The sequence below is a fragment of the Lithobates pipiens genome, unplaced genomic scaffold, assembly GCF_037356315.1.
Source record: "Lithobates pipiens isolate NorthernLeopardFrog02 unplaced genomic scaffold, aLitPip1_a1.2 Scaffold_13, whole genome shotgun sequence".
NCBI lineage: Eukaryota > Metazoa > Chordata > Amphibia > Anura > Ranidae > Lithobates > Lithobates pipiens.
In genome coordinates, this window is record NW_027507718.1 from 154,185,792 (window position 1) to 154,202,719 (window position 16,928).

Here is a 16,928-nt window from a genome sequence, read left to right on the forward strand (position 1 = left end):
AAATCCCCCCCAAATGACCCCATTTTGGAAAGTAGACACCCCAAGGAAATTGCTGATGGGTATGTTGAGCCCATTGAATATTTATTTTTTTTGTCCTAAGGGATTGAATAATGACAAAAAATAAATAAAACATTTTTTTTTACAAAAAGTTGTCACTAAATGATATATTGCTCACACATGCCATGGTTATATGTGGAATTGCACCCCAAAATATATTCCGCTACTTCTCCCGAGTATGGGGATACCACATGTGTGGGACTTTTTGGGAGTCTAGTCGCGCACGGCACCCCGAAAACCAATCACCACCTTCAGGATTTCTAAGGGTGCAAATTTTTGATTTAACTCCTCACTACCTATCACAGTTTCGAAGGCCATAAAATGCCAAAATAGCACAAAACCCCCCAAAATGACCCCATTTTGGAAAGTAGACACCCCAAGCTATTTACTGAGAGGCATGTTGAGTCCATGGAATATTTTATATTTTGCCACAAGTTGCGGGAATATTACAAACTTTTTTTTTTTTGCACCAAGTTGTCACTAAATGATATATTGCTCACACATGCTATGGGCATATGTGAAATGACACACCAAAATACATTCTGCTGCTTCTCCTGAGTACGGGGATACCACATGTGTGGGACTTTTTGGGAGTCTAGTCGCGCACGGCACCCCGAAAACCAATCACCACCTTCAGGATTTCTAAGGGTGCAACCCCCCAAAACCCCCCAAAATGACCCCATTTTGGAAAGTAGACACCCCAAGCTATTTACTGAGAGGCATGTTGAGTCCATGGAATATTTTATATTTTGCCAAAAGTTGCGGGAATATTACAAACTTTTTTTTTTTTTGCACAAAGTTGTCACTAAATGATATATTGCTCACACATGCTATGGGCAGAAGTCAAATTACACCCCAAAATAAATTCTGCTGCTTCTCCCGAGTACGGGGATACCACATGTGGGGGACTTTTTGGGAGCCTAGCCACGTACAGGACCCCGAAAACCAAGCACTGCCTTCCGGATTATATATAAAAAACAAACTAACCAGAGTCACCCGTAACACTTATACGGTGATCAGTGGTGAAAGGTTTAACTAGGGGCAATCAGGGGGTTCAAATTTTTATTAGGTAGTATATGGGGGTCCCTGGCACTATATAAAAACCTGACGGGGAACCTAAATAACTAACTGGCTAACCAGCGTCACCAGTGACACTTATACTGTGATCGCTGGTGAAAGGGGGTGAAAGGGTTAACTAGCAGCAATCAGGGGGTTAAAACCATTATTGGGTAGTATATCGGGGTACCTAGCGCTATAAAAACCTGGCGGTGAACCTAAAAAAATAACTAGCTACCTAGCGACACTAGCGACACTGATGCAGCGTTCAGAAAAATTATCGCTTAGTGACACTGGCAAAAGGGGGTGAAAGGGTTAACTAGCGGAAATCAGGGGGTTAAAACCATTATTGGGTAGTATATCGGGGTACCTAGCGCTATAAAAACCTGGCGGTGAACCTAAAAAAATAAAATAAAAAAAAATAAAAAATTTGTGTGCCTGTGTGTACCTACATGTCAGTGTAGTGTTGGTGCACACTTACTATTAGTCTTCTCCTCGTAGTCCGGTCAAAAAGACCGCCCCGAGGAGAATGACATCACTTCCTCCTTCCTGTGTAAACAATACACAGGGGAGGAAGCTTCTCATTGGCCAGGAGCAATCCAGAGGGGGTGGCCGAAAACCAACGGCCATCCCCTCATCACGGAGCGCTCCTGGACCGAATCGGACCGCCGTAAACAGCGGGAGGGGGTCCGATCGGACCCCCCACCCGCTGGAAGGCAATCACGTAAATCTACGTGATTGTGCCTGCCTGTGCCATTGTGCTGACGTACAATGGCAATACGGCGGTCCTGAAGTGGTTAAAATCGTGCAACAAAATCAGAGAAACCTCCTATATAGACTTGAAGATCAGAAAAACTGGGACAGAAGGCAAAACCTGAGGATCCGGTCAGTCATAGAGGAGAGAAGAGAAGATCTAAAGGAGATTATTAAAATAATTGTCGTCCCCCTATTGGACAGAGAGCCAAGTAGCTTTCCCCCGATAGAGAGAATACACAGGGTTGGGAAAACAGGAACCACTAGACCAAGAGACATTATAGTCTGATTTCAATTCTTTGCAGATAAGGCGGAAATATGGGTCAATCTAAGAGGAAAACCCCCTCCACAATATCAAGGGCAGGAGATCCAGATCTTTGCAGACTTGGCCCCAGAAACTTTAGCAAGAAGACGACTCCTGAAGCCCCTATTAGTCCAGATGCAGGCACAAAACATAAAATATAAGTGGGGGTTCCCAGCCTGTTTGATTGGATTTAGGGACAGGAGATCAGCTAGACTGAGATTCCCAGAGGACCTAGTGGAGTTTTGTAATATACTAGACATAAGCGTTCCTGAGCTTCCAGGATGGGGGATTGAGGGGAGTGGAACTTGATCCATTCTGGGTTGTTGGTAGAGAACAGCCTGTGTTAAAAGAAAAAAAAGATAGTGCAAGGAGGGGGGGAGGGGATGTGTGGTGGGGAGTTGGGGGGGATTGGTTGGGGACCGGTGAGCCCCCACCCCTGCCCTGGTGCCTCCATGAGGAGTGCCGGGGCGGGGGGTGCAATCCCTGAACCTCACCTTGAGACAGAGAGGGCTGGAGAGGACCATGAGATTCGGGTTCTCGGACAGCTCTATGGCCCAGGTGGGGCCGATCGGGAGGGAAGGGTTGAGAGTGGGGGGTAGGGGGAAGGGAGGAAGGGGGGGAGGAAGAGGGTAGCGGGGGTAGGGATAGGGGAAAATGGGTACCTCTGGTGGCAGAGAAGAAAGGGAATTTTTGAGGGCAGAAGTATTAAGGGGGACATCAAAAGAAAATCTCAAATATGAAGGAATGACAGACATTAACTTTATGACCTATAACGTAAGGGGACTAACCATTTCCAGAAAGAGACATAAGATGTTAAAAGAATTGAAAAGATATAGGGTGGATGTAGCGTACCTTCAGGAGACACATCTTCCACATACCTCCAGAGTGCGATTATACTCAAATAGCCATCCTATGTGGTACTATGGGGACTAGGGATGAGCCGAACACCCCCCGGTTCGGTTCATACCAGAACTTTCGAATGGACCCCACGTTCGTTGCGAACGTTAGAACCCCATTGAAGTCTATGGGACTCGAACGTTCGAAATGAAAAGTGCTAATTTTAACGGCTAATATGCAAGATACTGTCCTAAAAAGGGTTTGGGGACCTGGCTCCTGCCCCAGGGGACATGGGTCAATGCCTGAAATGTTTTTAAAAATGGCAGTTTTGGTGGGAGCACTGATTTTAATGACGATTAAAGTGAAAAAAAAAAGTGAAATATTCCTGTAAATATGGTGCCTGGGGGGTGTCTGTAGTATGCCTGTGAAGTGCCACGTGTTTCCCGTGTTTAGAACAGTCCCTGCACAAAATGACATTTAACGGAAATAACACCATTTAAAACTGCTTGCGGTTTTAATGTTATATCTGGTTCCTGCAATATGGTTGAAAATCATTCAGAAAAATGGCATGGGTAGCCCTCCCTGCCCATTACCAGCCTATTTGGGTCTTGTACGCATATTAAGGGGAACCCTGTACCCATATTAAAAAAAGGAAATGCGTGTGGCCCCCAGGCCCTATATACTCAGAACAGCAGTATACAGGCGGTGCAAACAAGACAGGAACTGTGTAGGTTTGTTGTGTTAAGTTGAATCTGTTTGTAATTTTCCACTGGTACATTTTTAAAGTGTAGCTCCAGTCAAAAAAACTATTTTTAAGCTTTTTGGAAAACATAGGGAAGGGTTATCACCCCTGTATAATTTGTTTTGTCGTCCATCTTTTTTCATCTCACTTGCTGTTGTCTCCTTCCGTTTGCAAGTAGGAGATGTTTGTAAGTTGGATGTTTGAAAGTAGGGGCCTGCCCTATATGCTCTGCAGAAATGGCGGAACAAGGTGTTGGTTTTGCCACAACATTGTAAGCCCTCAAAGTGACTAATGGTGGGCGCTGGAGCGCCCTGCTGTGAACGATTATATCAAGAATTGTAATTACATGCCATTGTTGAACAGTGGTAGAAAAATTGACCTTTGGTGGTTGTGGTGCTGGTGCCACAACACTATAAGTCCTCACAGTTACTCTGGGTGGGCACAGGAACCGGCCCTCCTGTGAAATATTATATCAAGAATTGTAATTGCATGTCCCTGTTAAACAGGGGCAGAAAAATTAGGCCTTAGGCACTGGTGCTGGTGCCACGACACTGCAACCTCTCCCATATACTCTAGTTTTATTGCAGGAATTAGCCCTGCTGCAAAGCATTGCATCAAAAATTGTAATTAAACGCCCCTGTTAAACAGGGGCAGAAAAATTGGGCCTTAGGCACTGGTGCTGGTGCCACGACACTGCAACCTCTCCCATATACTCTAGTTTTATTGCAGGAATTAGCCCTGCTGCAAAGCATTGCATCAAAAATTGTACTTAAACGCCCCTGTTAAACAGGGGCAGAAAAATTGGGCCTTAGGCACTGGTGCTGGTGCCACCACACTGCAACCTCTGCCATATACTCTAGTTTTATTGCAGGAATTAGCCCTGCTGCAAAGCATTGCATCAAAAATTGTACTTAAACGCCCCTGTTAAACAGGGGCAGAAAAATTGGGCCTTAGGCACTGGTGCTGGTGCCACCATACTGAAACCTCTGCCATATACTCTAGTTTTATTGCAGGAATTAGCCCTGCTGCAAAGCATTGCATCAAAAATTGTAATTAAACGCCCCTGTTAAACAGGGGCAGAAAAATTGGGCTGCTGGCATCACCCAGAACCAAAAATGTTCTGCCAACATATCAGCGGAGGAGGAAGAGGATAGACAATCAACATAACAGGACAGTCACTCAGCATCAGCATAGGCAGTCTTGAAGGGATGTGGTATTTCAAAAAAAATTATTCGGTTACATCAGCTTCAGGTGTTTGGTAGCTGTGGGTGATCCAAGACTGATTCATCTTGATGAAGGTCAGTCGATCAACTTATTCGGTGGACAGGCGCACCCTGTGATCGGTAACAAAGCCACCAGCAGCACTGAAGGTGCGTTCCGAAAGAACGCTGGATGCAGGACAGGCCAGTAGCTCAATTGCATACTGTGCAAGCTCTGGCCAGTGATCCATCCTCAAGACCCAGTAAGCCAGAGGATTTTCGGTGGGAAAGGTGTCCAAGTCTGACCTTGCCCCTAGGTATTCCTGCACCATGTAAATCAGACGCTGGCGATGGGTGCTGGAACCAATCATACCTTGAGGCTGCGGACTAAAAAATTGTCTGAAAGCATCAGTCAGACGGCCACCTTCTCCACCGCTCCTTCTGACCGATGCCTCAGCAACACGTTGTCCAGGACCAGGAGTTTGTAACCTCCCAGTCTCTGGGAACGCGTTGCACAGACCTTTCTGCAAGGCCTCCCGGAGATGTCTCATCCTCTGCTCCCTCTGCGATGGCAAGATAAGGTCGGCAACCTTACCCTTGTACCGTGGATCAAGGAGAGTGGCCAGCCAGTAATGGTCCCTCTCCTTGATCCGAAGAATACGTCCTTCCGCAGGCTTTGCAGGATCAGGGAGGCCATGCAGCGTAGGTTAGCTGAGGCATTCGGTCCGGAGTCCTCTGGGTCACTAAGGACAACATGATCCGCAGCTACTGTACCTCCTCCCAGCCACGTACAAGTCCACGTGTTTCTTGGGACTGTAAATCATCCCTATAAGACTGCTGCTGCTGCTGCTGATGCTAAGTGCCAGCCTCCACCTCCATGCTGATACAATCATCCTCCTCCTCCTCTTCCTCCTCCTCATCCTCTTCCTGTGTGATGGGTGGCACAGCAGGAACACTGTCTGGATAAAGGGGGCCTTGAGAGGCAAGGAAGTCCTCCTCTTCCTGCCTCTGTTCTGCCTCAAGTGCCCTGTCCATTATTCCACGCAGCGTATGCTCCAAGAGGTGGACAAGAGGTACAGTGTCACTGATGCATGCACTGTCACTGCTCACCATCCTTGTGGCCTCCTCAAACGGTGACAGGACAGTGCATGCATCCCTGATCATGCCCCACTGGCGTGGTGAGAAAAAACCAAGCTCCCCTGAGCCTGTCCTGGTGCCGTAGTCGCACAGGTACTGATTGATGGCCCTCTGCTGCGTGTGCAGCCGCTGCAGCATGGCCAATGTTGAGTTCCATCTGGTGGGCATGTCACATATAAGGTGGTTCTTGGGCAGGTTCAACTCCTTTTGGAGCTCAGCCAGCCGAGCACAGGCATTAAATGATCGGCGGAAATGCACACAGACTTTCCTGGCCTGCTTCAGGACATCCTGTAAGCCGGGGTACCTGCCCAAGAACCGCTGCACCACCAGGTTAAGGACATGAGCTACACAGGGCACATGGGTCAGTTGTCCCTGTCGGAGGGCGGAGAGGAGGTTGGTGCCATTGTCGCAAACCACCATTCCTGGCTTAAGCTGGCGTGGCGTCAACCACCTCTCGGCCTGCCCCTGCAGAGCTGACAAAACATCCGCCCCAGTGTGGCTCCTGTCCCCCAAACAAACCAGCGCAAGCATGGCATGGCATCGTTTTGCCTGCGTACTTGCGTAGCCCCTGGAACGCCTACGGAGAACCGCTGGTTCTGAGGACAGAGCACTGGAAGAGGCCATGGAGGAAGAAGAAGAGGAGGGGGTGGAGGAGAGAGGTGTGTCACAACCAATAGTAGCATTTTGGAGGCGTGGTGGCGGAACAACCTCCAACACTACTGCACCTTGTCCTGCATCCTTCCCAGCAGCCAGAAGAGTGACCCAATGGGCCGTGAAAGACAGGTAACGTCCCTGTCCATGCCTGCTGGACCATGAGTCAGCGGTAATATGCACCTTACCGCTGACCGCCCTGTCCAGCGAGGCAAGGACATTGCCTTCCACATGCCGGTGGAGAGCCGGAATCGCCTTCCGTGAGAAAAAGTGGCGTTTGGGGACCTGCCACTGAGGAACCGCACATTGTACAAACTCACGGAAGGGGGCCGAGTCTACCAACTGAAAAGGCAGCAGTTGAAGTGCTAGCAATTTAGCCAAGCTAGCATTCAACCGCTGGGCATGTGGATGGCTGGGAGTAAACTTCTTCCGCCGGTCCAGCAGCTGGGGCAGGGACATTTGCCTGCTATAATCGGACGTGGGTGTACCACTAGCAGAGTTCCCGGAAGCACTTGGCTGTGACACACCTAATTCTACACCTTCATTACTCTCAGAGCAGGTTTCAGAGAGGACTGAAGGTCTAGTGGGGTTGGAGATGCCAGCTGATGAGGAGCAAGGAGAGGTCCGCTTTGTTCTTTGGTGTGGGTCTTTGAGGTACGCTTGCCAACGAGCTGCATGGCAGGTCAACATATGTCTGGTCAAGCATGTGGTGCCCAAGCGGCTGATGTTTTGGCCACGTGAGATACGCTTGAGACATATGTTGCAAATAGCAGCGGTGCGATCTGATGCACTCGTCTCAAAAAAGGCCCACACCAAAGAACTTTTAGAATAACGCGCAGAGGCAGCGCTCTGCACAGGCGGAGCTCTGCAGTGTGATTCAGTCGGTGTGCTGCCCCTAAGCTGGCCCCCGGAGGGCATCCTGCCTCGTTGGACAGGTGCCTCCTCCTCCTCCTCCCTCCTTCCAGGCACCCACGTGGAGTCAGTGCCCTCATCATCCCCTCCCTCTTCATCGCTGTAGCAAACCTGGCAGTATGCTGCAGCTTGTGGAACATGACTGCCAGATTGCTGTCCTTCTTGAGCATCCCCTCTCTCTGCGCTCACGCTACTGCCTTCCTCTAGCTGAGTGTCATCATCAGAGCCCACCAAACACTGGGCATCCTCCTGGAGCATGTACCCAACACTGTGCTCAAAGAGTTCAGGAGACTCCTCAGGAGGACGTGGTGGGTCTAGGGAAGGAGTCACTGATGATGACATTGAGAGGAGGGAAGACGATGCGTTGGCAGCTGCTTTGCTACTACCCTGAGACTGGGTGAGAGAGGATGAGGAGGATGAAGAGGGCTTGGTCATCCACTCTACCAAGTCGTTGGCATGTTGCGGTTCAACATGTCCAGCTGCCGAAAAGAAGGACAAGCATGTCCCATGGCCACGTGCTGATGACAATGCACCGCGTCCACGACCAGCACTGTTGTCTCTAGACACAGAGCCTGCTTGCCCTCTTTTATCGGCTCGCGCCTGTCTGCCTCTCCTTGCTGGCCTTCCAGACATGGTAATGGCCTGAAGGGAGTTGGGTAAAACAGCAGTTGGGTAGTTTATATTGTGCTGGAGGCACACAACACCCACTAACTCCTGCAGATGCCTTTTTTATAGAACACCAGAGATAAAGGGGTATATACAGATGTATACTGTGCTGTGCTGGAGGCACACACAACTTCCAATAACTCCTGCAGATGGCAATTGGGCTCAAATAGAGAACAGCTATGTAGGTGGATTATAGCGGTATGTACTGGGTACAGAGCACGCAGACAGCACGCACTATCTCCTAACACTACTGACTGCAAGCTCTATTATTAAAGATAGATCACTAGCTATATAGGTGAGGTGAATATAGTGGTGTATACTGCGGTCAGGGCACAGACAATAACCACTACACAACAGCAAGATAGGAAATCAGCCAAAAACGATCGGTGTGTACTGTGTTGAAGGTACACAGAACACCCACTGCTTCAGATGCCAACACACTACACGAGGCCGCCTCAATGGCGGCCTTATATAGTGTGGGGCGTGCACTACACAGCCTGAGCTATGATTGGCCACAGGCATCCTGCCTGTGGCCAATCATGGCTCTCCTCGCTGCTGGCGCTGCGATTGGCCAAGCATGCGGGGTCACAGTGCATGCTTGGCCAATCATGAGCCAGCAATGCACTGCGCCATCGCAGTGCATTGTGGGCCGTGAGCAGCACGCGAATTTTGACGCGAACGGACCAAGTGTTCGGATTTCGCCGAACGAACGAACAGCCAATGTTCGAGTCGAACGTACGTTCGACTCGAACACGAAGCTCATCCCTAATGGGGACACAATAACTAAAAGGGCAAGGGGAGTAGCGATAGGCTTAGCAAGAAGAGTACAAACTGTACTGGAGGGGAGGATGTCGGATCCAGAGGGTAGATTTTTGTTTTTAAGGGGGATACTAGAAGGAATGGAGTGTACCTTAGCAAATATTTATCTTGTGCACGGGGAATATCAGAAGGGCAGCTAAAAAAGATTTAAAAAAAAAACTATATATGAGTCAGTTAGTAGATGTGTGGAGGAGCCAACATTCTAGACAATTAGACTACACGTTTTATTCCCCTGTGCACGAGACGTACTCAAGGATCGATTACATTCTGGTAGAGCATAATATTTTGGGAAATGTTAAAGAAATGAAAATAGAGGCAACCACCTTATCAGATCATGCTCCAGTAAGTATGAAATTGGTAGTGCAGGGGCTGCAGAGATATAGAGAGAATTGGCGATTAAACGAGGAGTTGCTCCGGGAAGAAGTAGACATGAGGAGAATAGCCGAAGAACTTGAACAGTACTTCTCAATTAACGATACTGAAGAGATCTCAAGATCAACTTTATGGGAAGCGCACAAAGTCTATATTAGGGGGGTACTTATAGCGATGGGAGCCCAGAAAAAAAAGAGAAAGATCAGGAGAAAATTAATTAATTAGTGGAGGAAATCTATAGAGTGGAACAAGAACATAAAACTGGACAGGATCATAAGAGAGAGAAACATCATATAATAGTCACTAAAAGGCATGAGTTGAAAGAGCTCCTTGAGCAAGAAACAAAAAAAACTTTTAACAGAATTACTAAGGAGATTTGTGGGGCAACAAACCAAGCAAACATCTCGCTAGAATACTTCAAAAGAAGAACGCAATAAATTATATAGAAAAAAATACAAACAAAAAATGGAGAGCTAGTATATAAAACAAGCGAAATAGCAGAAACCTTTACGGACTATTACAAGGCACAGTAGAACATAAAGAAGAGTTTCAGGGAGGAAAAAGAGATAGAATAAAAAAGTTTCTAGATAATGCAGCCCTGCCACAAATCACTGAAAGTGAAAGGGAGATCCTAGAATGCCCTATTACAGAGGTGGAACTAATCGGAGCGTTGAGGGATACACACCCGGGCAAAAGCCCGGGCCCAGATGGTTTTACAACACTCTATTATAGAAAGTTTAAAGAGGTACTCATCCCTAGATTATGCTTATATTTGAACGGCTTAGGAGAAGAATATGAGTAGAGCAGGGAAGCATCGGAAGCAACAATTGCGGTAATTCGGAAAGAAGGAAAGGAACATTGTGCTCAAGTTACAGGCCAATATCCCTACTAAATACAGACACAAAATTATTCGCTAAAGTAATGGCAAGAAGATTAAAGGGCCTGATGAACACATTGGTCCACCCGGACCAAGTTGGGTTTGTGACAGGAAGGGAGGGGCGAGACAATGGGGTGAGAGCCCTGCTCGTCCTACAAGCGATAAGGGATGGTGAGTCCCCAGGTCTATTCCTGTCAATAGACGCAGAAAAGGCGTTCGACAGGGTAGACGGAAGATTCATGTTTTGGACCTTGGAAACAATGGGATTTGGCCCGAAAATGCTTCAGCGAATTAGAACACTATACTACAAGCCAACGGCTTAAAAATGGGACAAGACAGGGCTGCCCCCTGTCTCCCCTCATTTTTGTATTGGCATTGGAGCCACTACTCCCCATGATAAGAAAAGACCCTGAAATAAGAGGTATAAAGATAGGAGAGGAGGATCACAAACTCGCCGCGTTCACAGATAATGTTTTATTTTTTGTCAGCCAGCCCAGGAGAACAATGCCTAAACTACTCAAGACTCTGGCCAAATATGGGGAAATAGGCCCGACCCTGCTTAGCATCTGAGATCAGATGAGATTGGATGCATTTAGGGTGATGTGGCCGTAGGCAATGTTGCTGGCCACTCTCAACCCTCTTGACAAACGCCAAGATGGTCACCTCGGCAAAGAAGCAGAAAAACAAAACAAGTCATCGACGCCAACAACATATTAAAAAAAAGCCTATTGTACCTGGTATTCCCAGGTGGTCTCCCATCCAGGTACGAACCAGGCTTGACCCTGCCCGGCCCGACACCAACAACATATTTAAAAAAAAGTCTACGGCACCTGGAATTCCCAGGCGGTCTCCCATCCAGGTACTAACCAGGCCTGATCCTGCTTAGCATCGGAGAACGGATGAGATCAGACGAGATTGGGTGCATTCAAGGCGATGTACCCATAGGCGATCTTGCTGGCCACTCTCAACCCTCTTGACAAACGCCAAGATGGTCACCTCTGCAAACAAGCAGAAAAATAAAACAGGTAGTCGACGCCAACATATTAAAAAAAAACCTATGGCATCTGTTTTCCCAGACGGTCTCCCATCCAGGTACTAGCCATACCCGACCCTGCTTAGCATCCTAGATCAGACAAGATCGGGCGCATTCAGGGTGATGTGGCTGTAGGTGCTCCTGCTGGACACTCTCAACCCTCTTGATAAACGCCAAGATGGTCACGTCGGCAAACAAGCTGAAAAATCAAACAGGTCGTCTACGCCAACAACATATTAAAAGACACCCTATGGCATCTGGTATTCCCAGACGGTCTCCCATCCAGGTACTAACCAGGCCCGACCTTGCTTAGCATCCGACATCAGACAAGATTGGGTGCATTCAGGGTGATGTGGCCATAGTCAATTATGCTGGCCACTCTCAACCCTCTTGACAGACGCAAGGATGGTCACCTCGGCAAACAAGCAGAAAAATAAAACAAGTCGTCGACGCCAACAACATATTAAAAAAAACCCTATGGCACCTGGTATTCCCAGGCGGGCTCCAATCCAGGTACTAACCTGGCCTGACCCGGCTTAGCATCCGAGATCAGACAAGATCGGGCGCATTGAGGATGATATGGCCGTAGGCAATCCTGCTGGCCACTCTCAACCCTCTTGACAAACGCCAAGATGGACACGGCAAACAAGCAGAAGAATATAACAGGTCGTCGACGCCAACAACATATTAAAAAAAACCTACGGCAACTGGCATTCCCAGGCGGTCTCCTATCCAGGTACAAACCAGGCTCGACCCTACCCGGCCCGACGCCAACAACATATTAAAAAAAAAAAGCCTACGGCACCTGGTATTCCCAGGCGGTCTCCCATCCAGGTACTAACCAGGCCCAACGTTGCTTAGCATCTGAGATCAGACGAGATCAGACAAGATCGGGTGCATTCAAGGTGATGTGGCCTTAGGCGATCTTGCTGGCCTCTCTCAACCCTCTTGACAAACGCCAACATGGTCACCTCGGCAAACAAGCAGAAAAATAAAACAGGTCGTCGACGCCAACATAATAAAAAAACCTTATGGCACCTGTTATTCCCAAGCTGTCTACCATCAAAGTACTAACCAGGCCCGACCCTGCTTAGCATCCGAGATCAGACAAGATCGGGCGCATTCAGGGTGATGTGGCCATAGGGAATCTTACTGGCAACTCTCAGCCCTCTTGACAAACGCCAAGATGGTCACCTCGGCAAACAAGCAGAAAAATAAAACAGGTCGTCGACGCCAACAACATATTAAAAAAAGCCTACGGCACCTGATATTTCCAGGCGGTCTTCCATCCAGGTACCAACTAGGCCCGACCCTGCTTAGAATCTGAGATCAGACGAGATCAGGCGCATTCAGGATAATGTAGCCATAGGCGAGCTTGCTGGCCACTCTCAGCCCTCTTGACAAACGCCAATATGGTCACCTCGGCAAACAAGCAGAAAAATAAAACAGGTCGTCCTCACCAACAACATATTTAAAAAACGGCTACGGCACCTGGTATTCCCAGGTGGTCTCCCATCCAGGTACTAGCCAGGCTCGATCCTGCTAAGCATCCAAGATCAGGTGCATTCAGGGTGATGTGGCCGTAAGCAAGCTTGCTGGCCACTCTCAACCCTCTTGACAAACGCCATGATGGTCACCTTGGCAAAAAAGCAGAAAAATAAAACAGGTCGTCGACGCCAACAACATATTAAAAAAAGCCTACGGCCCCTGTTATTCCCAGGCGGTCTACCATCCAGGTACTAACCAGGCCCGACCTTGCTTAGCATCCGAGATCAGACGAGATCGGGCGCATTGAGGGTTAAGTAGCCATAGGTGATTTTGCTGGCCACTCTCAACCCTTTTGACAAACGCCAAGATGGTCACCTTGGCAAACAAGCAGAAAAATAAAATAGGTCGTCGACACCAACAACATATTAAAAAAAAGCCTACGGCACCTTGTATTCCCAGGCGGTCTCCCATCCAGGTACCAACCAGGCCCGACCCGGCTTAGCATCCGAGATCAGACGAGATCAGGCGCATTCAGGGTAATGTGGCCGTAGGCGATCTGGCTGGCCACTCTCAACCCTCTTGACAAACGCCAAGATGGTCACCTCGAGAAACAAGCAGAAAAATAAACAGGTCGTCGACGCCAAAAACATAAAAAAAAAGCCTACGGCACTTGGTATTCCCAGACCGTCTCCCATGCAGATACTAACCAGGCCCTCCCCTGCTTAGCATCTGAGATTCGACGAGATCACGCGCATTAAGGGTAATGTGGCCATAAGCAGGGTCATCCCTGGTTAGTACCTGGATGAGAGACCGCCTAGGACAGTGATGGGCAACCTTTTTGGCGTGGTGTGTCAAAAATCGGCAAAAAATCGAGCATAACTCGCGTGGTGTGTCACTTCGACAAAAAAACATAATTTTGCGCAATTTATAGTTTAAACTACAAAAATGCATAATTGCAATATATAATTGTATTTAATAAACCAAAAACAAATTATTTAACATACCTGCTTAGTAACTTCTTTGTTCATCAGTCGATTTCGTATGTTGCCCTTGATATTATTGAACTTGTTTGGGGTGCCGTGAACCAGGGCTGTGGAGTCGGCTGCTTCCAGCTCCACGTCCTCATCAACATGCCGCTCCAACCCACCTCTGCTATGAATATTCCTAGTGACGCGAGGGCGAAGATTATGAATATTCATAGCGGGGGCGGGCCGGAGCGGCATGTTGATGAGGACGTGGAGCTGGAAGCAGCAGACTCCACAGCCCTGCCGTGAACTGAGATAAGTGAGGGGGAGGGCGAATTCTTTAACTAACCGGCCTATTAGTGACTTTTTTGTTGCTGAATTTCATTGGCTAAATCTTCAATTGAAGGTTGGTATTTTGTACACTTCAGGCCCAAGAAAGCGCTACTAACCTCATCTGTCAATCTGTTTCTTTTGTTGGTTTTGATATTATTTAATGCTGAGAATAAGGTCTCACAAAAGTACGTAGAAGGAAAAATTGTGAGTAAAGCTGTTGCTATATTTGTCAGGGTGCTAAAAGTGTCTGGTAGTCTGTTCCAGGCACTCCAAATTTCCTGTTCGTAGTGGCACTCATCTTTATTCTCCAAGCGGCCCCTTTCCAGATTCTCCAGCTTTGACCTCAAGTCGACAAACACCTGAGCCCAGATGCTGTCTTGAAATTCTGCAAGCTGCATCTCCAAATCATCTATTTGCATCCATTGGAAACCATTTAATTCCAAACTATTGTAGACTACTACATCAGGATACTTAATTATTTTCATGGTCTGTTCTAGGCTTCTAAATTGACTAAATCTATCAGTAAACTGGTCAAGTAACGAGTCTAAAACATGCTGGTACTTCATATGCAAGAGTTCCACTTCATTTCGTACAGCTGCACTGGCCTTCTCAAAATGCTTTTGTACTCGAGGAAAATACTTATACGTTTTAGTTTCTACATCTCGCTTGAAAATTTTTACTTTACTTTCAAAAGCTTTTATGTATCCAAACATAACATCAATACTTTTGCCAAAACCTTGTAACTTTAAGTTCAGTTCATTAACATGAACAGAGAGATCTGTGAAAAACATCAGGGTGTTGACCCACTTATCATCATTGAGCTGAGGAAAGTTTCCCAGATCCTTCTCTTCAAGAAATACCTTAATTTCTTCAAAGCACTCCACAAAGCGCTCAAGAACCTTGCCTCGGCTCAGCCATCTTACATTATTGTACATCAGCAGTCCACTGTAGGTGGAATCAACCTCCTGTAAAAGTGCTGAAAATTCTCGCTTGTGAAGGGGGCGAGCAGCTATTAAATTAACTATTTTTGTTAGAACTGACATTAAGTCATTTAAGTCAGTGAATCCTGCCTTGGCACATAAAGCCTCCTGATGGATAATACAATGAAAAGGCACAATCGCATGTCCAATAGCTTCTGTAAACAATTTCACAAATCCAACGTTTTTCCCCACCATGTTTGGGGCACCATCTGTCGTCACTGACACAACTTTAGATATATCAATGCTTAGGTCGCAGAATGTTTGCATAACAACCTTACATATTTTGCTTCCTGATGTACTTGTTGGCACTGATACTAACTTTATCAACTCTTCTCTCATTGTGTGACCATCAGAATATCGACCAATGATGGCCAACTGAGCATGCGATGTGACATCAGTAGTTTCATCAAGAGAGATGGAAAAATATTTACAATTCCTTATGTCTCTCTTTAATTGCTGTTGTAAGTTTGTGTTCAGTCTCATTATTCGGTCTTTTATGATATTTCTACTCAGATATTCTCTTAATAATTGCATCTTTATTCTGCATATCATGAAATAGAACTGGCGCACATCTTAGGAGAGTTTCTTTAATAAATTCTCCCTCATTAAGCGCTTTTGCATGCTGAGCTATGGAGTGAGCAATGCTCAAACTTGCTGAGTTTAAATTTGTAGAGCCTTTTATAAATTTAAGGATGGAGTTAGATTGGCTCTTATAAAGGTGTAGCTTCCTGGAAATGTATTCCCTCCTTTCATCCTCACGTTTTTCCAAGAGCTGGGAATGATTCGTTTCAAAATGTCTATTTATATTCCACGTTCTGCTTACTACCGTTTCAGTACATAGAACGCAAAATGATCTGCCATTTTTTTCTATAATGCCATACATCTCGCTCCATGTCTCTTGAAAGGGTCGGCCACTGCTACTACCACTCCCTTTACTTAACCTTTGTTTTTTATTTTTTGGGTGCTCCATCAGTGGGCCAGTGACAGCAGATTTATAGATAGCTTGTTAGGCTAGTTAACCCCTAATTGGCTAACACAAACTCCCCCTCACTTATCTCAGTTATTGTGGGCAATCAGTCCATGGCACCCCAATAGTTGCTGATGGCGCTCACAGTTCCCCTTGGCACTCCGCTGTTCCCTGCTGTGGTGCGGTCGTAACCGGCAGTCCCAGGAGTCTGTGCCGGCCTGACTGGAGAGAGGCGCGCACTGTTCCCGCGCTCCTCTCCTGCGGGTCCTCCCTCGCCGTGCTGATGACGTGTGTGCGCACGGCACGCACGCCTTACCAGCAGCCCCTGCGCTCAGAAAGGGGTGGTGATACAGTGAGTGAGTGAGTGAGTGTGGGCGGGGAAAATCGCACGTCACGCCCCCCGTTCCTCCAGCAGAGATTCTTTCATCCTCGGCGGCCGTGCAGGAGCCGAGGATGAAGCGCTTTGCGTGTCACCCCAAATGGCTACGCGTGTCAGCACTGACACGCGTGTCATAGGTTCGCCATCACTGGCCTAGGAATACCAGGTGCTGTAGGCTTTTTTTTTATGTTTTTGGTGTCCGCGACCTGTTTATTTTTCTACTTGTTTCTCGAGGTGACCATCTTGGTGTTTGTCAAGAGGGTTGAGAGAGGCCAGAGAGATTGCCTACGGCTACAACACAATGAATACGCCTGATCTCGGAGGCTAAGCCGGGTTGGACCTGGTTAGTACCTGGATAGGAGACTGCCTGGGAATACCAGATGCCGTAGGCTTTTTTTAAT

The 16,928-nt window shown here is 47.4% G+C and overlaps 8 pseudogenes; all 8 read right to left on the minus strand.

The window, feature by feature from the left end:
• Positions 1 to 11,434: 11,434 nt before the first annotated feature.
• Positions 11,435 to 11,552, minus strand: LOC143979729 (5S ribosomal RNA; annotated as a pseudogene).
• Positions 11,553 to 11,660: 108 nt separating this feature from the next.
• On the minus strand, positions 11,661 to 11,779 carry LOC143979728 (5S ribosomal RNA; annotated as a pseudogene).
• A 108-nt stretch (positions 11,780 to 11,887) lies between these two features.
• On the minus strand, positions 11,888 to 12,006 carry LOC143979766 (5S ribosomal RNA; annotated as a pseudogene).
• A 202-nt stretch (positions 12,007 to 12,208) lies between these two features.
• LOC143979163 (5S ribosomal RNA) lies at positions 12,209 to 12,337 on the minus strand (annotated as a pseudogene).
• A 104-nt stretch (positions 12,338 to 12,441) lies between these two features.
• On the minus strand, positions 12,442 to 12,560 carry LOC143979284 (5S ribosomal RNA; annotated as a pseudogene).
• A 107-nt stretch (positions 12,561 to 12,667) lies between these two features.
• Positions 12,668 to 12,786, minus strand: LOC143979642 (5S ribosomal RNA; annotated as a pseudogene).
• A 324-nt stretch (positions 12,787 to 13,110) lies between these two features.
• On the minus strand, positions 13,111 to 13,229 carry LOC143979696 (5S ribosomal RNA; annotated as a pseudogene).
• A 108-nt stretch (positions 13,230 to 13,337) lies between these two features.
• On the minus strand, positions 13,338 to 13,456 carry LOC143978686 (5S ribosomal RNA; annotated as a pseudogene).
• Positions 13,457 to 16,928: the final 3,472 nt, after the last annotated feature.